Source organism: Monodon monoceros, unplaced genomic scaffold (assembly GCF_005190385.1).
Source record: "Monodon monoceros isolate NGI ecotype Baffin Bay Population unplaced genomic scaffold, NGI_Narwhal_1 Super_Scaffold_1, whole genome shotgun sequence".
Taxonomy (NCBI): domain Eukaryota; kingdom Metazoa; phylum Chordata; class Mammalia; order Artiodactyla; family Monodontidae; genus Monodon; species Monodon monoceros.
Window position 1 is genome coordinate 30,920,845 of NW_021703765.1, and position 23,365 is coordinate 30,944,209.

Here is a 23,365-nt window from a genome sequence, read left to right on the forward strand (position 1 = left end):
ACGGGGAGGGGGAAGGGTAAGCTGTGACAAAGTGAGAGAGTGGCATGGATATATACCTACTACTAAATGTAAAACAGATAGCTAGTGGGAAGCAGCCGCATAGAATAGGGAGATCAGCTTGGTACTTTGTGACCACCTAGAGGGGTTGGATAGGGAGGGTGGGAGGGAGGGAGGGAGATGCAAGAGGGAAGAGATATGGGAACATATGTATATGTATAACTGATTCACTTTGTTATAAAGCAGAAACTAACACACCATTGTAAAGCAATTATACTCCAATAACGATGTAAAAAAATTTAAAAATAAAAATAAAAGAATAATAGTCTCTTAAATAATTTTCCCAAAAGAAAGAAATAATGAATGTCAAATGGATTATCACCAAGAAAATCAATGGCATTACAGGGTGGATATCTTAAGGCTAATTAGTGGAAGAATTCTATTTACTCACCACCATTTCTTGGTCCTGATAAAGTTCCCCTTAAAAAGTAGAATCATTGCACAACAACCAAAAAACAAATATGAAGCACATATAACAAAACATTAGCTTTTGTCAATTCCAAATGATGAGTAGATGGAGGTTTTAATTCTCTGTTATTGTTGTTTTAATTAAAAAAATAAACAAAACAGGGGCTTCCCTGGTGGCGCAGTGGTTGAGAGTCCGCCTGCCGATGCAGGGGACACGGGTTCGTGCCCCGGTCCGGGAGGATCCCACGTGCCACGGAGCGGCTGGGCCCGTGAGCCATGGCCGCTGAGCCTGCGCGTCCGGAGCCTGTGCTCCGCAACGGGAGAGGCCACAACAGTGAGAGGCCCGTGTACCGCAAAAAAAAAGAAAGGAAAACAGGCTCTGGGAACATCAGGTGGGTAGTGCAATGTTAGTAACACAAGTTGCTGTAAGGCTGATGTCTGTTCAGGGCTCAGAGTAACACATGTAACAAGTCTGAATGAGCATCTAGAGTAACCCCTTTTAACAAATTCAAAAACCAAGACGTGATGTCTTTATCTTGATCCTTAGAGACTTCACTGTCCCTTAGGAATATCATGTCCTCTAGAAGACACCTGAGGGCTTGAAACTGGCCTAATTGCTCTGACCTTCGTACTTACTCTATATCTTCTCTACATCATGATCCATACTTGACAGACACCCAAAGATGAATCCTGTAGTGGGCATGTGTTCTCTTTTGTACACCCGACATCTCTTCTTTAGGTGAATCATCTCATCCCCATTTTATGTGATTCGAATCTGAATCAGTTCACATCCTCCCAGAAGTAGACAGCAAGTTGGGATTAGAAAGCAAGAGGTTTATTGGAGGAAATACTTGTGAAAGACGAAGAAGGAGACAGTAGAAATAGGCAGGGAGAAACTTCGTGTAGACCATGATGGAGGTTTGACATCTATAAAAGGAGAAAGGGAAGGAAGAATTGGGTAGAAGGACATCAGACTACAGTGCAGTTCTGAGAGAGTCTCAGCCAGGCCAATGTGGAGTGGGGGGAGAGGGTCTCTGAACTCAGTAAAGCCCATTAGAGGAATCCCTCAAGAGACAGAAATGGTCTGGTTTGAGTATTCCCACTGTGCTTGGTCATTGGCTGGGAGCAGCCCAGTGAAAATGTGGCCTGGTGTAATTCAGAGATGTGGTAACTAGAGGCAGTCAATCAGCTTCTGCTCCCAACAGCAAGTTCTAGAGAAGAGAGATATAGTAGGACTGTCAATCATATAATCCAGCACACCAAGAAGGGGACAGAATGATCCAAGCAAGACCAGTTAGAGCTCATCTCTGGAGTTGATATACAGACATTAAAAGGAGGCAGCTCTCTTTTCCACTGGGGAATCTGAAGTATGTGAATCCAGACCTGCCAACTTCCCTTGGCACATATGTGAAGCCAAACTTCATCAAGGAGAATATAAGATCAAACCACAGGAGGAAACAAAATTCAAACTGTGGAGCCCCAAAGCCTGGAGCCATTAAATACCTTCCTTTTATTTTTCCTTATTCCTTTATATTTCCTTATTGAGTTGTACTTCCGGTACAATTAAAAGAGTGCTTTGCCTAATACCTGCATGTTTTCCCTGCAATTATCATAATATATCAGAGTATGAAAGGCCCTTACAGGTAATCCCCTGGTGGTCCAGTGGTTAGGACTTTGTGCTTCCACTGCAGGGAGCCCGGGTTCTATCCCTGGTCGGGCATCCCACAAGCCACACAGTGTGGACAAAAAAAAAAGAAAAGGACCCTTATCCTCATTAGACACTTTATCATTTAAAATATTAGTAGAAGAAAGCAGAATGCAACTAGTATCATTGCAACTAATTAAAATTAATAGAAAAAAGTATGAGTTAATGATGATCCAGGTTATGGGGCTTGAGATCTAAGACAACATGGCAGGGACCAAGATGAAGGACACTGTGACCAAAAGTCTAGGCTAAATGAGTGATGAGATGATGAACAATTGTCTGAGGACAGATGCTAAGCTCAGGGCCAATTATTCCAAGACAAAGGGGAACAGGTGTAATGGGCAGAACCAGGAAGGACTGGGGGGATCAGGAAGAGGTCAAATTTCTAGAAAATGGATTCATGTTATAAGGGAAAATAGTTTAAATTGCCAATACAATGACAATTCTATGAAGAATTTTTTTTTTTCTTTGAAGGATGGAGTAGAAAGCATTGTAAAACATGACTCAGTACCAAGAACTCCTGATTCTTTCACTAACCAGTTTTGTGACTTTAGGCAAGACATTTCACCTTTCTGGGCCACAGTAATATGATAACAGGGGTGGTCTAGACCAGTCGACATACATTTACCTTGTTTTGGGTCAAGTACTGTGCTAGACATAGGACATTCAGTGATGGGGAAAAACAAAACAAAACAAAACAAAACAAAACAGATTCTTCCCTGTTCTCCTGGAACTTAGGTCTAGGGTAGTGATTTTTAAGCATTTTGACATGACCCACTGTAAGACATGTATAAATATATTTTAAATCAAACACTCTGTGTGTGTGTGTGTGTGTATGTGTGTGTGTATTTATGTGAGTAAAAATTATTTTCATGAAACAGTATCTAATCTTGTTATATGAATTGCCCTATGCTATTTAGGTTCAGTTCCATTTTAATTTTTTTAATGCTGTTAAATTGATTTCATGCCTAACTAAAGGGTTATGACCAATCATTTAAAAAACATAATTCTAGAGGATATCCTCTAAGCTTTCTTTGCAGCCTTTTAATTCAACGATTCCATCACTCTAGGATTTCATTCAGTTCTCAAGCTTTTCCAAGAAAGTGATCATTACTTAATCTATGCTTAATGTTGGGTCCTTTGTAATCATGTGAACAGTCAAACTGGCCTTCCAAATCTAGAAAAATCCACATACAGAGTAATTTTGGCCACAGCACACATTACTTCTAACACATCCTGTCTATTAACTTCCATGAAATTCCTGATGCTGAATAGCTTTGAAATGTCCTTGTCCTTTTCCCCAAATTTTATGCTCTTTTTGTCATTAGACAAATTCCACTTTCTCTAATACCTCAACTTCACAGAACAAACCACTGCCCACAATAGAAGGTATATTCAAGAACAACATACCGGCCAGGTATTTCCAAGAGAATGCCATTCCTCCCTTGTCATTTTGCCCCTGGTAGGCTGGCTTTATCTAAGAACACAGTATTTGCACCAAAGGCATCCTTCTGGCAAAGGAAAGTTACTTTTGAAATAGAGCTGTTCACTGGAATGAAAAAAATGCACTTTCTGATAAAGAAATCATACTTTTTCTGGTTTTATGAAGAGCAAATTGGCCCAAAGATGATGCTTTGTTTCTGTGTTTGGTTGGTTACTTGTCAGTTTTCCAAGAGGAGAAGGAAATTTCTTAAGGTAGAGAATGCAAGGAATTTTTTAAATGTGTGTTATTAAGAATGTGACCTGCTCAGGTCTAAGAGGCTGTAACTCTCACCTTTCCTTAATTAGACAGTGTGTGGTCTGATGAAAATACCATGGAATCAGAGTCAGAAGATAAGAATTTCAGTCTGGTTTCTCTTATATGCAGGTTGATACAAATGATAACCAAAAACCTACACTCCCCACAGAGGAATTTACAAAATAACAACATGAAATAATAAAAGATCATAGTTAGGTAGAGCAAAGGGTTTATGTAAGAACTGCATAGTAAATATGAAATTTCTACCACATAGGAACTCCCCAAATGTCAGGCACCTCTTGCCATACATGTCACACAGGTGACCTGCCAGCTAACAGAGAAGTAGGAGGTCACACAGCCTGGGGGTGTGCGAAAGCATCATGTTGAAGGCTTGAGGTGATCCCAGTTGATCCCAGGTAGGATTTCCAGAGTCCATGAGAAGAGGACTCTGGTGACTATCTCATTATAGAAATAGTAAAAAAGAAAACAAACAACAACTACAAAAAACTCAGTTTATGTAAAATATAATAGTGTGAATCCCACATTGGCTTTTGAACTCTGATCTTGTCTGGGTTCCATTTTGTATGAATCTCAATCTCTTTATGTATTAAAAAAAGGTTAACATTGCTTACCATACCTATATAATCTCCTTGTTTTATAAAAAGAGATGATTAAGGTAAAAGAATTTTATGAAATTTAAAGTAACTTAGAAAAAAAACTAATAATATTCATTCCACAAATGTGTATCAAGAGCCTGGGCTAGGGTCTAGGAACATGATCCTGAGTAGTCTGGCTGCTTTCCACCAACTGCTTGCAATGAAGTTAAATGGTGGGAGAGACCTAGGTGAGGGTTCACAAAAGAGGTGATGTATAAGCAGCAAGTATAAGATAAAAAGTAGCTCACCAGTCACAGAATGTAGCAGGGTTGAGAGAAGCACGGCTAGGGGAGAAAATAAGACCTGAGAGAAAATAAGATTCCCAAAGGAGAAACAGTATGAGCAGAGACATGTAGTTGGTTCAGTTTGATCAAATGTATATGCCTTGAACTGGGGACCCAAGATGAATGTGACATAAGTTTTGTCCCTCTAGATAAAGTCAATGTAATATGGTACATTCCATGAGAGAGGCATGTCCAGAGTGCTGGTGGGGAGCCAATCAATGCATAAGAAGTGAGCCAGGTGTCATGGGAGGTGTTGATCACCTCAGACCAGGAAACCAGCTTGTATGTGTGCAGGAGGGCATGTGAAAGCATGTAGCAGGCAGGGGGAAGAAAATGGCCAGTTTGGGGGAGAGCAAAGAATCCCAAGCTATCTATTTTATGCTAGTGGTGATGGTTTGCACATGGCTTTCAATAGACAGCTAATGAGTTTATTCTTTATTCTATGCATGGTGGGGCACAGAATACTCTTCTGAGCACAGAAGTAATAGTCTGCTATTATAACTCTGGCAGCAGTGAGCTGGACATTCCAAGGTGAAGAAGAACCAGAGGCAGAGAAGACTGATTAATAAACCAGGCCTGAAATGGTGATGGGCCAGACAAAAAGAGTGGCAGGGGAAAGAATCAGACATATTTTTCTCATCTATCAGATGTAGATGGAATTACTTTCATAGTATTAGTTGGAGGTATTAACTAAGATGGATTTATTTCATTTTAAAACTGATACCAGGCAATTTTCTGCTGTTGATTTCAGCATACATTGAAAAGATCAACAACAGAGGCTTTAAGCCCAGCCCTGAATTGGATCGATGAGGACACTGAGGCAAGAAAATAGTGAGGACTGTCCTGAATCAGCCAGTCTTGGTAGCAGATAAGGGAGAAAAGCCCCATTCCTGTGACTCTAGTGCACCTCTTGTCACATTTCACCCTAGGAACCACCACTAATTAACATCCAGAGAGACCAATATACAGAGGGAGGGTGTGCTCCTGACAGGGATGGTGGCAGCTCTCAGTTCTTGGCTCTCTTGGTTGCTCCAAGTGAGAGGTACAAATCCTTCACCACTCAGGCTCAGCCCTCCCACATCACACATTCACTGACAAATGCTCACTGAACCCTGCTAAGAAAGAGTCCTGCTGCTAGATGCTGGGAATGCAGAGACAAATAAATCCCAGGACTGTGACAGGTCTAAAATGAGTTTTTATCAAGGTGGGAAGCACTTTGCTAAGGTGGACAGCATGGACCCACTGGCTAGTGGAGTCTGGAATTACTTTGGCTCTTTTAAAGTCTGGAATGCTATCCATGGCACCAGTGCCAACTCCATGTGTTCACTGAAGTTGAAGCATTGATTTGAACCTCAGTCTCCCTTGGCTGAGATCCCTCAAAGCCTGCCTTGTCAACTTCTCTCCCTGGCAGCCAGGCCATATCCCTGAAATCTTTAGCCACTGCCTGGGATGCTGCTTGCAGCCAGCCAGACAGCCCACCATGGGTCTGACTTCCAGCCTTCCTTAGGCTCAGTGACCCTCACTGTTATGTTTCACCCATATCAGAATCTTGGATTCTGCTTGAATTAAATCTCAATTTGCCATACATTCGTATCCAAGCATTTCACCCCAGGAGGATTCCTTAGGGGCTAACTTGGTCCCTTAGTCCTAACACAGTCTGATCCAAGATACTCCTCTTCACGTGCTCCATGCAGCAATCCAGAAATGCCTTCCAGCAAAACCACCTGAGAAAGGACAAAAGCAACAGTTATGGAAGACAGCATTTCCCAGGAAACCCAGAATAAAATGGGGCTCCCCTGGGTACTGGCAATAAAGTACCAGGAAGTAGAAGAACAGAAAGGGCAGGTGCTGTGCGAAGTGCTGAGCCCTGAGACAAGCAAAACCCAGAGAAGTGGTTGTTTAGACACTGCTTCATTTTACCTGGAGTTTATTTAATCTGGGCTCAGCTGTCTCAGTTAAATTGTTCGGGTTATTTATATGAAAGTATTGAGCTGTTGTGGTTATTCTCCACCTACGGCTACCAGGTTTATTCGTGTTCCAACCTATCACTATGGTTCTCAGAGAAAGATGAAAAGTAAAAGAGAAATAAACCACCCAGAACCATAAATGTGGGACTCCTCCCTCCTCTAATGAGCCGCCACAGCCAAACAAATGATGCTTTCTGAAACTGCACACACATTACCGTAGCCATGGAAACAAACTTAGCAACAAAGAAACCTTGACCTTTCCCCATCTGTTTAGAATCTTCACAATGACACATTAATTTCAACATACGAAAACAAAAAAAGAAGAGCATAAATGTTACCTTTTCTCTAATTTCCAGGCAGCAACCATCCCAGTGTGGATAAAATTCCTAGATGAGGAAGGAATGATGCAGTTAGTTTAAGCCCAGCACCCTGAGGTGGAACCCCAGTAACATTTTACTGGCAGTAAGCAAGATGACTCAAATATGCTCTGCAGCTTACAAAGAGACTCCAGGAAGGGCTCGAAAACTGGACCAGAGATGGACAGCTACAAGAACAAACAGTAGCCAGTGTAAATATTCCCAAGAAACAATAATGGAGATCTCCAAAAACTAATATTCTGTGAGAGTTAAAGCTTTCTTTCCAGGCAGCTATTGTTAGCAGCTAAAAGCTGAAGACAGTTGAAACAGATTCAGTCCAATTCTATTCAATCCAATAAGCATTTAATGAGGCTGTCTCTGTTTCCATTGATAGATAAGAATTGGGTATAGAAGAGTATACAACACAGATGTTGTCTCTAAACTAGTACATTTTTTGTAAATACAGAGATATTAACTAACTTAAATCAATTACAAAAACTGTGAAAGGTGAGATAGATGTTACAGAAGTAATAAGGGAAGGTGTCTGCATAAGGTGTCACTAGAGCTAAATTTGAAGGTATCAGAATATTTTTCAATAAATTCACTGTCATATGAATTCATAGAGATGAGTCAAAGATGTATTTAACACTTTAATGAAGAACCAGCAGGATGGCAAAGCTGATTTGAAAGAGGAGTTGAGAAAATGAGGTGGGGAGGGATAAATCAGAAGCCTGGGATGAACACACACTACTATATTTAAAATATATAACCAACAAGGACCTGGTGTATAGCACAGGGAACTCTACTCAGTATTCTGTGATAACCTATATGAGAAAAGAATCTAAAAAATAATGAATATATGTACATGTATAACTGAATCACTGTACTGTACACCTGAAATTAACACAACATTGTAAATCAACTATACTCAAAGTAAAATAAAAAATAAAATTCTATTCAAGTAAAAAAATAAAAATAAATTAAAAATTTAAAATAAACTAGTTCCCTAAAGGCTAAATGAAATTGAATATATAATATACTCACCTCCTCGGATGCTTAACCATTTCATACATGTTTGAGATGAAAACAGAAATAAAACTGCTCTTAGTTTTCACACACACACACACACACACACACACACACACAAACTGATATATCTCAGTGGAAAAAAAAAGAATAAAAGAACAAACTTAGGGCTTCCCTGGTGGCGCAGTGGTTGACAGTCTGCCTGCCGATGCAGGGGACACGGGTTTGTGCCCCGGTCCGGGAGGATCCCACATGCCGCGGAGCGGCTGGGCCCGTGAGCCATGGCCGCTGAGCCTGCGCGTCTGGAGCCTGTGCTCCGCCACGGGAGAGGCCACAACAATGAGAGGCCCACATACCGCAAAAAAAAAAAAAAAATGCTCCAGTTTGACATTTAAAGGGCATGCAGGATTCTTTCTGCCTTATTTCAAGTTTCGGATAATTCTCCTTAACAAAGGCAGAATATAAGTAGAGAGCAGTAGTGGAAACAAACATCATTAAAACTGAAGGAAGAGCTGGGATGACAGTTTCATCCACTCAAGTGTACTATTAGGAGAAAAACAACACAGCTATGGACTGAATAAGAGAAGATAAGGTTTATTTGCAATCTAAGAAATATAGGATTGAGCAGATAATTTTTACAGGATTAGAAATATGTTAGAATCAATTTTTTTTCTATTTGCTCAAAAGCCTTGTGCGTAGGCTACAAACAGATTAATAATGTGGTAGGAAATCACTTTTGAGAATTACTGATTCCATGGAAAAAATAAATCAAGAGCTACATACGAAAAGGAATTTGATTTATTTGGTGCTGTTTTCCTTAGAGAAATATAAAATGCTCAATATTTGCTATTTTTAATTAAGAGCTAGCTAATATGTTTAATACAACCAATATGTGCTGAAAATATATTTGACCCAATTTCATGTTTACGCAGGTTGCAATGGAAGAAAGGGACAGAAAAGTAGGAAAAGACCGAGAAATGTAAAAGAGAGTAGAAAGAAGAAACATGAGTAAACTACCAGACAGGAACAGAAGAAACAAAACCAAAGGTTAAGAGGAACATTGGAAGGGAACAGTTGAGACAGTGGGAATCAGGAAAAGTCCCAAACAAGGAGAAGCAACATACAGAAGAGATTTAAAAAGAGATGAGGTTAAAAGAGCAAAGTGGGAAGGTATAGGAAAAGATATGGCAGTTGAGAATTAAAAGCAAGTTGAAATCTCCATTCCCTGATGATTCATTTGCTCTGTGGATTTCTTTGTCTGGTTGTTAGAAGCAGTGGTCAGTTACTGACTGTCATTCAAAGTTCTTCAGTTACTCTGTTAACCCAGAGGGGAGAAATTATCTAATCCATAAGGGAATGCCATGCTGCCTGAATGAACTCTAGCTGGAGTCCCAGACTGATTCCCTAATGTAAGAGGTTTCTGCTCCCAGGGAAACTTAGCAGCTGAGAAGCGGTGGCCCCATGGCAGACCCAGCCAGGCCTTCACCCAACGATGTGACCTGAGCAAGTCCCAAGGCCCCTGGCCATCTTCTCCTGTGGCAATAGTAATGTGTCCATATATTGCAAGGAGAGAATAAGATCAAGTAAAATGACAGAAGAGAACGTGTTGCCAGGTGTTGGGCAGCCTCTGGTCCCCAGGCAGTGATGGAACAGGTTAGGGCCACATCCTCAAAGCAGCAGGACACTCCAGTGACTCTCATTCCAAAGCCCCTTCTGCTCTCCTGCCCCTCTGACTAAACCTTCTCCCACTTTCCTCTGGGCTCCAAACACAACCAAAGAGGTTAATAAATGCAAGTTAGAGAGCGGCGCCTTGCAAGTTTTCTGCTTTTAATTTCTGTTTAATGACTTATTGGCCAGAACACTATCACATCATCTTACTTAACAGCCTTTCCCTGACAATAAACTGTGCTTGGCGCCCACCTCGGCCCACAAACCCTACAATTAAGCGAACATTTGTCCTCGCAAGCTTGACAGAAACAGGAGTCGGAGGCAGGCTGAGAGGAGCCCGGATTTATTAAAGTAATAAATAACCTGGAAGACCCCACCAAGGCTCTGCCTCCCCCTTCTTATTTACTTCCTTTTTGTGCCTTCTGGGATGGGGAGATGGGAGACTTAATTGCTTGGAAAGAAAGTTGCCTAAGAACAACATGCACTCTCAACCCAGAAACAATAAAATAAAACTGGGAGGCTGTAGGGCTACAGCCTAATAACAGCTCTGCTGCTGGCTGGGTTGGGCTTCTTGGCAAGCCTTCACTCATTCTGTTTCTAGAAGAGCAACACTCACTCCTGCACATAAATGCACTCAGAGGGCAGAGTCCTCCAGGTGGCCAGAGGGAGGCCCTCTAAGATGAGGTTCTTCTTCACCTTGTTGCTTTTCCCACCTCCTTTTATTTTAAGAATCTTTTAAAATCATTTGGCAAATATTATCTTAAGTGTAGAAATCCCCAGATATTATTTTGGACTTAACATTTTTAAATGTCATTTTTATTCCCACATATTCCTTCTCACTTGGTCATGAATTTTTAGATTATTACCACATAATATACTTACATGGCTCAGTTACAACTTATCTAGCCAGAACTCGTCTTTCTATAATATTGTTATACCCAAAACATTATATTATATAAAAGCATTAAGAAGCAAAACAGTTTTCTAGACAGCCAAAATAGATGTGATATATACATACTATATACATACATACACACACACTTTATTTTACACACAATTCTCACAAATATATTTATGTGCTAAGTCTCCAATCTAGAAAATAATAATCTTCCCTACAGTTTAATTTTTTGAGATAAGGCACTCCTCATCCTACTTCCTTTGTCCAAATTGAGCTTGTGAAAGTCACGTAACACAAAATTAGCCATTTTAAAGTGAATGTTTGAGTAGCATTTAGCATATTAACAATGGTGTGCAACCACCACTGCTATCTAGCTCCCAAACATTTTAATCATCGCCAAATAAAACCCTATACCATTACGCAATTAATCCTCATTACTCCCTACTCCAGCCACTGGCAACTACCAGTCTGCATTCTGTTTCTATGGATTTACCGATTTTATATATGTCAGGTAAATGGAGTCATAATATGTGACCTTTTGTGTCTGGCTCCTTTTACTTAGATCAGTGTTTATGAGGTTCATCCACATTGTAGTGTGTATCAGTACTTCATTCCTTTTTATGGCTGAATAATATTTCATTGTGTGGATATACCAATTTTTTTTAATCCATTGATGGACATGGGTTGTTTTCAATTTTTTGACTACTGTGAATAGTGCTGCTATGAACATTTGTGTACAAGTATTTATTTGAACACCCGTTTTCAATTCTTTGGGGTAAATACCTAGAAGTGGAATTGATGGATCATATGATAATTTTATGTTTAACATTTTTTTTTCTACAGAGCTTGTTATTTTTTTAATTTTCATTTCATATTGGGATATAGTTGATTTACAATGTTGTGTTAGTTTCAGGTGTACAGCGAAGTGATTCAGTTATACATTTACAAGTAATTATTCTTTTTCAAATTCTTTTTCCATTTAGGTTATTACAGAATATTGAGCGGAGTTCTCTGTGCTATACAGTAGGTCCTTGTTGGTTATATATTTTAAATATAGAAGTGTGTACATGTCAATCCAAAACTCCCAGTCAATCCCTCCCCCCACCCTTTCCCCTGGTAATCATAAGTTTTTTCTCTAAGCCTGTCAGTGTTTCTGTTTTGTAGATAAGTTCTTTTGTATCACTTTTTTAGATTCTGCATATAAGTGATATCATATGATATTTGTCTTTCTCCGTCTGATTTACTTCACTTAGAATGATAATCTCCAGATCCATCCATGTTGCTGCAAATGGTATTATTTCATTCTTTTCAATGGCTGAGTAATATGCCATTGTATATATGTACCACATCTTCTTTATCCATTGATCTGTTGATGGACATTTAGGTTGCCTCCATGTCCTGGCTATTGTAAACAGTGCTGCAATGAATATTGCGGTGCATCTATCCTTTCGTACCATGTTTTTCTCTGGATATATGCCCAGGAGTGGGATGGCTGGATCATATAATAACTCTTTTTATTTTTTTAAGGAACCTCCATACTATTCCCATAGTGGCTATACCAATTTACACTCCCAACAACAGTGTAGGAGGGTTCCCTTTTCTCCACACCCTCTCCAGCATTTGTTTGTAGACATTTTGATGATGGTTATTCTGATTGTTGTTAGGTGATATCTCATTGTAGCTTTGATTTACATTTCTCTAATACTTAGTGATGTTGAGCAACTTTTCATGTACCTCTTGGCCATCTCTATGTCTTCTTTGGAGAAATTTATATTCAAATCTTCTGCCCATTTTTGGATTGGGTTGTTTGTTTTTCTGATATTGAGCTGCATGAGCTGTTTGTAAATTTTAGAGATTAATCCCTTGTTGGTTGCATCGTTTGCAAATATTTCCTCCCATTCTGTGGGTTGTCTTTTCATTTTGTTTATGGTTTCCTTTGCTGTGCAACAGCTTTTGAGTTTAATTAGGTCCCATTTGTTTATTTTTGTTTTTATTTCCATTACTCTAGGAGATGGATCAAAAAAGATTTTGATGTGATTTATGTCACAGAGTGTTCTGCCTATATTTTCCTCTAAGAGTTTTATAGTATCTAGACTTACATTTAGGTCTTTAATCCATTTTGAGTTTATTTTTTGTTTGGTGTTAAAGAATGTTCTAATTTCATTTTTTTACATGTAGCTATCCAGTTTTCCAAGCACCATTTATTTTTATTTATTTATTTATTTTTACGTCTTTATTGGAATATAATTGCTTTACAATGGTGTGTTAGTTTCTGCTTTATAACAAAGTGAATCAGTTATACATATACATATGTTCCCATATCTCTTCCCTCTTGCATCTCCCTCCCTCCCACCCTCCCTATCCCACCCCTCCAGGCGGTCACAAAACACCGAGCTGATCTCCCTGTGCTATGAGGCTGCTTCCCACTAGCTATCTACCTTACGTTTGGTAGCCAGCACCATTTACTGAAAAGACTGTCTTTTTTCCATTGTATAGTCTTGCCTCCTTTGTCATAGATTAATTGACCATAGGTGTGTGGGTTTATTTCTGGGTTTTCTATCCTGTTCTATTGATCTATATTTCTATTTTTGTGCTAGTAACATACTGTTCTCATGACTGTAGCTTTGTAATATAATGTGAAGTCAGGGAGCCTGATTCCCAAGATTGCTTTGGCTTTTCAGGGTCTTTTGTATCTCCATACACATTTTAAAATTTTGTGTTCTAGTTCTGTTAAAAATGCCATTGGTAATTTAATAGAGATTGCATTAAATCTGTAGATTGCCTTGGGTAGTATAGTCATTTTGACAATACTGATTCATCCAATCTAAGAACATGGTATATCTTTCCATGTGTCACCTTCAATTTCTTTAATCAGCATCTTATATTTTTCAGTGTACAGGTTTTTGGCTCCTTAGATAAGTTTATCTTTCTAGGTATTTTATTCTTTTTGATGTGATGGTAAATGGGATTGTTTCTTTAATTTCTTAGTTGTTAGTGTATAGAAATGCAAGACATTTCTGTGTGTTCATTTTGTATCCTTCAACTTTACCGAATTCATTGATGAGCTCTAGTAGTTTTCTAGTAGCATCTTTGGAATTTCCTATGTATAATATCATTTCGTCTGCAAACAGTGACAATTTTATTTCCTTTCCAATTTGGATTCCTTTTACTTCTTTTTCTTCTCTGACTGCCTTGGCTAAGACCTGCAAAATTATATTGAATAAAAGTGGCGAGACTGGATATCCTTGTCTTCTTCCTGATCTTAGAGGAAATGCTTTCAGCTTTTCACCATTGAGTATGATGTTAGCTCTGGGACTGTCATGTATGGCCTTCATTATGTTGAGGTATGTTCCCTCTATGCCCATTCTCTGTAGAATTTTTATCATAAATGTGTGTTGAATTTTGTCAAAAGCTTTTTCTGCATCTATTGAGATGATCATATGGTTTTTATTCTTCAGTTTGTTGATGTGGTGTATCACACTGATTGATTTGCAGATATTGAAAAATCCTTGCATCCCTGGCATAATCCCATTTCATCATGGTGTATGATCCTTTTAGTGTATTGTTGGATTTGGATTCCTAGTATTTTGTTGAGGATTTTTGCATCTATGTTCATCAGTGTTATTGGTCTGTAATTTTCTTTTTCATGGTATCTTTGTCTGGTTTTGGTACCAGGGCAATGGTGGCCTCATAGAATGAGCTTGGAAGTTTTCCTACGTCTGCAATTTTTTGGAATAGCTTCAGAAGGATAGGTGTTAACTTTGATAGAATTCACCTGTGAAGCCATCTGGTCCTGCAGTTTTGTTTGTTGGGAGTTTTTTAATCACAATTTCAATTTTAGTACTTGTGATTGGTCTGTTCAAATTTTCTATTTATTCCAGTTCAGTCTTCAGAGATTTTTCCTTTCTAGGAATTTGTCCATTTCTTCTAGGTTGTCCATTTTATTGGCATATAGTTTTGTAGTCTCTTATGACCTTTTGTATTTCTGTGGTGTCTGTTGTAACTTCTCCTTTCTTCTTTCTAATTTTACTGAATTGAGCCCTCTCCCTTTTTTTCTTGATGAGTCTTGCTAAAGATTTATCAACTTTGTTTACCTTTTCAAAGAACCAGCTTTTTGTTTCATTGATCTTTTCTATTGTTTTCTTTGTCTCTTTATGATTTCTTTCCTTCTACTAACTTTGGGTTTTGTTTGTTCTTCTTTCTCTGGTTGATTTAGGAGCAAGGTTAGATTGTTTGTGATTCTTCTTGTTTCCTGAGGTAAGACTGTATTGCTATAAACTTCCCTCTAAGAACTGCTTTTGCTGCATCCCATAGGTTTTGGATCATTGTGCTTTCATTTTCATTTGTCTCTAGGTATTTTTTGATTTCCTCTTTGACTTCTTCAGTGATCCATTGGTTGTTTTGTGGCATATTGTTTAGCTTCCACATGTTTGTGTTTTTTACAGTTTTTTCTTGTCGTTGATTTCTAATCTCATAACACTGTGGTCAGAAAAGGTGCTTGATAAGATTTCAATTTTCTTGAATTTACTGAGTCTCACTTTGTGGCCCAGCATGTGATCAATCCTGGGGAATGTTGCATGTGCACTTGAGAAGAATCTGTATTCTGCTGCTTTGGGATGGAATGCTCTATAAATATCAGTTAAGTCCATCTAGTCTAATGTATCATTTAAAGCCTGTGTTTCCCTTACTGATTTTCTGCCTGGATGATCTCTACATTGATGAAATTGGAGTATTAAAATCCCCCACTATTATTGTGTTACTCTTCCATTTCTTCTTTTATGGCTGATAGCATTTGCCTTATATATTGAGGTGCTCCTATGTTGGGTGCATATATATTTACAATTGTTATATCTTCTTCTTGGATTGATCCCTTGATCATTATGTAGTGTTCTTCTTTGTCTCTTGTAACTGTCTTTATTTTAAAGTCTATATTGTTTGATATGAGAATACTTTCTTTTGATTCCCATTTGTATAGAATACCTTTTTCAATCGCTTCACTTTCAGTCTGTATGTGTCCCTAGATCTGAAGTGGCTCTCTTGTAGACAACATATACGTGGGTCTTGTTTTTGTATCCATTCAGCCAGTCTATGTCTTTTGGTTGGAGCATTTAATCCATTTACCTTTAAGGTAATTATTGATATGTATGTTCTTACTGCCATTTTGTTAATTGCTTTGGATTTGTTTGAAGGTCTTTTTTCTTCTCTCTTTCTTTTGTTCTCTTCTCTTGTGATTTGATGACTAACTTTAGTGTTGTGTTTGGATTCCTTTTTCTTTTTTGTGTGTGTATCTGTTGTAGATTTTTGGTTTGTGGTTACCATGTGGATTTGATATAGCATTCTATATATAAACAAGATTGTTTTAAGATGCTAGTCTTTTAATTTCAAATGCATTTCCAATATCCTGCATTTGTGGTCTCCTCTTCTCACAATCGCTGGTTTTGATATCTCTGTATGAAGATGATTTCCTACCTTTACTGTGTGTTTGCCTTTACTGAAGAGCTTTCCCATTAGGACTTTTCTCATTTCTAGTTTTGGGCTTTTCTTTTTCACCTAGAGAAGTTCCTTTAGCATACAAAGCTGGTCTGGTGATACTGAATTCTCTTAGCTTTTGCTTGTCTGTGAAGCTTTGTTTTTTCTGTTGAATCCGAATGAGAGCCTTGATGAGTAGAGTGTTCTTGGTTGTAGGCTCTTCCCTTTCATCACTTTAAATATATTGTGCCACTCCCTTCTGGCCTGCAGAGTTTCTGCTGAGAACTCAGCTGATAACCTTATGGGGATTCCTTTGTATGTTATTTGTTGCTTTTCCCTTGTTGCTTTTAATTTCTTTTTGGCCTTAATTTTTGCCAATTTGAGTACTATGTGTCTCAGCATATTCCTCCTTGGGTTTATCCTGTCTGGGGCTCTCTGCACTTCCTGGACTTGGTAACTGTTTCCTTTCCCATGTTAGGGAAGTTTTCAGCTATTATCTCTTCCAATATTTTCTCAGGTCTTTTCTCTCTCTCTCTTCTCCTCCTGGGACCCCTATAATGCAAATGTTTTTGTTTGACATTGTCCCAGAGGTCTCTTAGATTGTCCTCAATTATTTTCATTCTTTTTTCTTCATTCTGTTCCATGGCAGTAATTTCCACCACTGTATCTTCTAGTTCACTTATCTATTCTTCTGCCTCAGTCATTCTGCTATTGATTTCTTCTAGTGTATTTTTCATTTCAGTTATTGTACTGTTCACCTCTGTTTGTTTGTTCTTTAATTCTTTTAGGTCTTTGTTAAATATTTCTTGTATCTTCTTGATCTGTGCCTCCATTCTTTTTCCGAGATCTTGGCTCACCTTTACTATCATTACTCTGAATTTTTTTTTTAGGTAAATTGCCTATCTCCACTTCAATTAGTTGTTCTTCTGGGGTTTTATCTTCTTCCTTCATCTGGGACATATTCCTCTGCCATCTCATTTTGTCTAACTTTCTGTGATTGTGGTTTTTCCATTCTGCAGACTGCAGTGTTGTAGTTTTTATTTTTTCTGCTGTCTGCCCCCTGATGGATGAGGCTATCTAAGAGGCTTGTGCAGGCTTCCTGGTGGGAGGGACTAGTTCCCACCCACTGGTGGGTGGAGCTGGGTCTTGTCCCTATGAAGGGTAGAGCCATGTCAAGGGACATGTCAAGAAGTCTGTGAGCTCAGTAAGACTTTAAGGAGCCTGACTGCTGATGGATGAGGCTGTGTTCCCACCCTGTTGTTTGATTGGCCTGAGGCATCCCAGCACTGCAGCTCACAGGCTGTTGGGTGGGGCCGGGTCTTAGGTAAATGGCAGCCTCCAGGAGGACTCCTGCCAATGAGTACTCACCAGAACTACCACCGCCAGTGTCTTTGTCCCCTAGGTGAGCCACAGCTGCCCCCACCTCTGCAGGAAACCCTCCAATACTAACAGGTAGGTCTGGCCCAGTCTCTTATGAGGTCCCTGCTTTTTCCCCTGGGTCCTGGTGTACAGGGGACTTTGTGTGTGCCCTCCAAGAGTGGAATTTCTGTTTCCCCCAGTCCTGTGGAATTCCTGCAATCAAACCCCTCTGGCCTTCAAAGCCAGATACTCTGGGGGTTCCTCCTCCCATTGCCAGACCCTCAGGCTGGGTAGCCTGATGTGGGGCTCAGAACTTTCACTCCCATGGGAGAACTTCTGTGGCATAATTATTTTCCAGTCAGTGGGTCACCCCCCCGGTGAGTATGGGATTTGTTTTTATCACGATTGCACACCTCCTGTGGTCTTGTTGTGGCTTCTTCTTTGTCTTTCAATGTAGGAGATCTTTTTTGGTAGGTTCCAGCATTTTTTTGTCAATGGTTGTTCAGCAGTTAGTTGTGATTTTGTGTTTTCATAAAAAGCGGTGAGCTCACATCCTTCTCCTCCCCCATCTTGGCTCTACCTCCTATATTTAACTTTTTGAGAAAACAACAAGCTGTATTCCACAGCAGCTGAATGATTTTGCATCACAACCAGCCATGTACAAGGGTTCCAATTTCTCCAATTTTATTTCACACACTATTCTCCCTAATATGTTTATGTACTTTCCCAGCCCTAGTCTGGAAAGCAGTAATCCTTGCAAGGCTCCCTACTAGGGGCTGGTCACCCCTTTTTCTACTTCTCTTGTCCAAGTTAAGTTTGTTCCCAGAAATGCACCTAGTATCAATGTGCCTGCTTATGGCATCTCACAGAATTACCCCAAAGCTGAAAATTTCCATTCAAACTTAGGCAAAGTTGCTGTGAGCAAACCTTGATTTTTTTTTAATGTCAACTTCTAAAAAAGATATTATCAGTTACGCAAAGTCCCTCAAATTTTCACATACATATTCCAACCTGGATTCCAGATAGTCTCATTCAGGGCTGTCATTATTAAGCCCTTATGTATAATTGTACTGTAAGTTATTGAAATGAGATGGAAACCATTTATTATAAAGAAAACTAAGCAGATTAAAAATCAAGGTAATTACTTACTGAATCACTTAAAAGATAAAAAGTAAGAAAGGAAACAGAGTATATTGTAGACATAGAATTTAAATACAATTATTAATTTAACCAAAAATTATAAGATTGTATCAGAAGGATAGGGAGAGGAAACCAAGGAGTTGGTGGTGCAAGAGAGGTAAATTTTCAATACCTTAAAAGAAAGACAACAGATAATGTCTACAGTTGATGGATCAAAAGATAGCAATGTACATAAATGTTTCAGTTATTTATTGATGTAAAATATATTACCCCAAAACTTTGCAGTTTAAAACAGCAACCATCATTTTATTATTTCTCACACATATGGAGTTGATTCTGCCAGTTTGTTGTGACCTTAGCTGAGGCTGTTGGCTGGAACATCCACACATAGCCTCTTTATATGCCATGAATTTCTTTATAATGTGGTGGCCTCAGACTTTTTACGTGGTAGCTCAAGGCTTCAAGTGTCCTAAGAGGGTCATGTGTAAGCCAAGATCATTTTTTATGACCTAGTCATGGAAGTCACATAGTGTCACTTCCAACATAGTCACAGGAATACTCTGATTCAAGGAAAGAAAATATAGAGAAGTACCAATGGGAGAAGTACCAAGGTTACATTGCAAAAAGAGTGCATGAGTTGGAGATCTTACTGAGGCCATCTTGAAAAACATAATTTGTCACACATATTATTTTGAAAATGTTAAAGCTAGAAGGAAAACTAAGAGTCTTAAGCCTTTGCTTCTGGTGAGGAAAATTGGGACAAGATTTTGAAACTATCTTATTTCTCAAAATAGTTACATATGTAACTTTGATGAAATTGTTTTAATTGTTTTAAAAAATAAAGAAGCTGATATTCCTCTCTAAATGGGTACATAAAGTCCCAGGGGTTCCAGAGACATATAGTTGGATTATGTCAGAGCCATCTGAGCTCTGTATCTCACTGAGCACTCTGAATAGGCATCACAGCTCAAACCACAGACCTAAAAAGTCAGCATCAGTTGTTTGGATCAGTCTTCATATATGACAGTAAGACCCCTCCATTCCATGACATGTGTATCAACCACGAACAGGGCCTGAGCCCCTAGTATGTGAATACCACTGAATCAGGCACAGAGGGAGTCAATGATTAAATCCCATGGCCAATATATGTCTGGGTATAAGAACTCCAAAAAGCTATCTTAGGGATGTTGTTCTTTGAGATATTACCAAAAAATATATTGAAACTTTTAGAATGAAATAATACCATTTGCAGCAACATAGATAGACCTAGAGATTATCACACCAAGTGAGGTAAACTAGACAGAGAAAGACAAATACCATATGATATAACTTATATGGGGAATCTAAAATATGACACAAATGAACATATCTACAAAACAGAAACAGACTCACAGACATAGAGAACAGACTTGTGGTTGCTAAGGGGATTAACAGATGCAAATTAGTATATATAGAATGAATAAACAACAAGGTCCTACTGTATAGCACAGGGAACTATATTCAATATTCTGTGATAAGCCATAATGGAAAAGAATATGAAGAAGAATGTATATTATATTTATAACCGAATAACCTTGCTGTATAGAAGAAATTAGCACAGCATTGTAAATCAACTATACTTCAATAAAATAAATTTTAAAAAAAGAATAGCTGGAAAGAAAAATATATATATATTGAAACTTTGAATCCTTGAACCAAAGGAACCATAAATTGATACTAAAAGATAATTTCATTATTCAAATTTTTTCTTTGCTGTTTTCTGTTTTTTTCAAACCATTTTCTCTGAGATCATTGTGCTTGACCAGGCTAAAATGTTGAGTGTGGTGGCTACTGTGGGAATTAGGAGAGTTCTGAAGTCCCTGCTCAAATATCAGGGATCTGGAATCAAAGCCAATTTGATTGGTAGTTTTCTCATGCCCTGCCAATATTTTTCTTAATCTATTAAACAGAGACACCTAATTATAACCTGCAATTCTTTTCTTTTGGAATGTTTTCTTTCATCTTGCCCCCACCCCGAACACAATTGATATAAATTATAAGGCATCAATGCATTTCAATATCTGCCAAGTCTACAGATGTTACACAGGAGAGGGAGGCCCTAAATGTTTATAGTTGTACCAGAAAGTCTAGAAAAACTTCACTCCCCCACTATGTTAATGAGGAACCACCCAGTGCAACTATTTCTGAATTAAGATCACATAGTACAAGTGGTTGCAATGTATTAAGGCGCTGATACTGGAAAGGAATTGTGAAATGTTGCAGTGGAGAAAAGGTTTTTCTCTTCCTTATATAAGCCTTGTTCATAAGTTATATAACAGAGATAAGATGGCTATGTCTACATCCTGGCTTCTACATCATATCACTATATCAATATTTCTCAGAATTATGAGTCAGATAGTTCTTCGACTACTTATAGTTTACTCCTGGGCTGCTGCAAAAGGAGTCCTGATTTGAGGATCTGGAAACAAGAGCTCCATTTTCAAAAAAGGACTACTAATATGAAAACACAACACTCTTTATCTGTAAATGACCCCAGCTCTATCACTTCATATAACACTGAATAAGTCATCTGAGCCCTTTGAGCCTGACTTTCCTGAACTATGACACATGAAGAATAATATCTTCCTTGGTTATTTGACTGCATTGTATTAATACTTTCATCTGCACCTCAGTTTCCTTTCTCCATATGTAAAATGAGAGATTTTTGATGTCTAAACATCCTTCTAAATAACATTCTCTGCATCTGTGAAAGTAAAATTAAGCATTATGAGTATTGGATGCATGGTATTATTGTATGAAGGAGAAAGGAAGTTTAGCTTTAAAAATATTCCAGTAGCTATTGAATTTATCTTTGGAAAAGCAGTAAGATTTAGTGGAAATGAGAGAAGACCTGATTTATTTCCATTGACTCTTGGAGAAAGCTAAGAACAGACATTGAGCAGTTGTTCTAGCTGCATCTTTTAGCATTATTGGCATTAAGTATTAATTCTAGAATGAAAGTAGGTATAGAAGAAATATAGATAGATAGATAGATAGATAGATAGATAGATAGATTGTTTGGTGATAAGTATTTATCGAAGATTATCATGAACACCTGTAACTTCATTTGAAACTAGTGTTCTCTCATTTCCTCACACCTCCACCCCAAACAGCATTTTCTTATTTTTGTGTGTGTGATTTTTCCCCCTTTTAAGGATGCCCATGGGACTTCTGTTTCTGCTCAAGATGGAGTAACAGGAACCAGAATTTTCCCCCTTCTGAAACAATTTTTAGAAAAGTAGTGTATAAACAATTTTAAAGAGATTGAACATCAAGGAATGAACAATCTGAGAAGATTAGAGAGAACAGAGCCCAGCAGTTATAGGGGGCTGGGAATAGTACCTGTGTCCATATGCCAGATTGGAAAATCCTCATAATTCAGGACACAATTTGTAGAATATTTGAAGTGGTCTTGCTTCATTAGTGGGGAATAATTATACCTAGACAAAATGCTATTCTTATCACACCTAACAAATTTTAAAAGTCATACCCCAAAGGATCAAACTATTTCTGAGAAATTCAACTGTGTACTAAAACAGAGTATAAAAAATTTGTAAGAATATAAAAATATCTAACCCACCCCCCCAAAATATAAAACTCACAATGTCTGGCATCCAATTATAGAAGCCAGAAAATACAACCCCTAATGAGGAGAAATATCACCCAGTGGAGACTAACCCATAACTAACACAAATGTTACAATTAGCAAACAAGAACATTAAAATAGTTATTATAATGACTAGAAAACCCTGACATAACACAAAAAACAGCCATAAGAAGACTCTGACAGGTAGAAAGGATGCAAGGACTTGAGGAACAACATGACAGCGAGTTCCCTGGGTTTTCTTTCTGTCTCCCATATATCCCAGAGAAGATGCTAGAGAAGCTGGAACTCCAGAACTCCAGACAGGTACAAAGTTCCAAGAAAAACTGTTCTCTCTGGTCAGTGGACTCAGAAAATATAACCCTAACAAAATAGAAAATAAAATGGAAAACCACTCACATTTCCTCCTTTCTGCAGTTTCAGTGGAACCAAGCAGACACTTGATTACCCAACCCCCACCCAGTGGTAAAAGGAGGTGGCATTTCAATTCCCCACTAGGGTAGTGATAGCAAGACTAAGCAGGGGCTGGGCTTACATGACTATGCAGCAGCAGCAAGAAGGTACAAGTTGGTGTTTCATTTCCTCGAGCAAGATGTCAGCAGAAACAACCAGAGCTTACTGTGCACCCCACTTGTGTGCAGTGAGGCCGCGTGAGGAAGCACTTCTCTTTTGTCAGGGTGCTGTCACCAGGGCCTAGTAGAGAACAAAACACAGGGTGACTGCCTGCTAAAAAAAGAAGATTAAATAGGATCCAGAGTCTTACAACATATTACCAAAAATTTCCAGGTTACAATTGAAAACTAGTCTTCATACCAAGAACAAGGACAATCACAAATTGAATGAGAAAAGACTCAACAGATAGCAACACTAAGATGACTCAGATGTTGGAATTATCTGACAAGGATTTTAAAGCAGCCATTATCAAAATCTTCCTTCAGCAACTGTGAACGCTCTTGAAACAAATGAAAAATAGAAAATCTCAGCAAAGAAA

At 38.5% G+C, this 23,365-nt stretch overlaps 1 long non-coding RNA gene across 1 annotated transcript; it reads right to left on the bottom strand.

Annotated features, from left to right (window-relative positions):
* Positions 1–6,485: 6,485 nt before the first annotated feature.
* Positions 6,486–23,000, bottom strand: LOC114895076. Its single transcript, XR_003793394.1, has 3 exons — positions 22,910–23,000; positions 7,154–7,201; positions 6,486–6,572 (listed from the first exon to the last, which is right to left on the bottom strand). It is a non-coding gene; the product is annotated as an uncharacterized LOC114895076 (long non-coding RNA).
* Between the last annotated feature and the right edge of the window lie 365 nt (positions 23,001–23,365).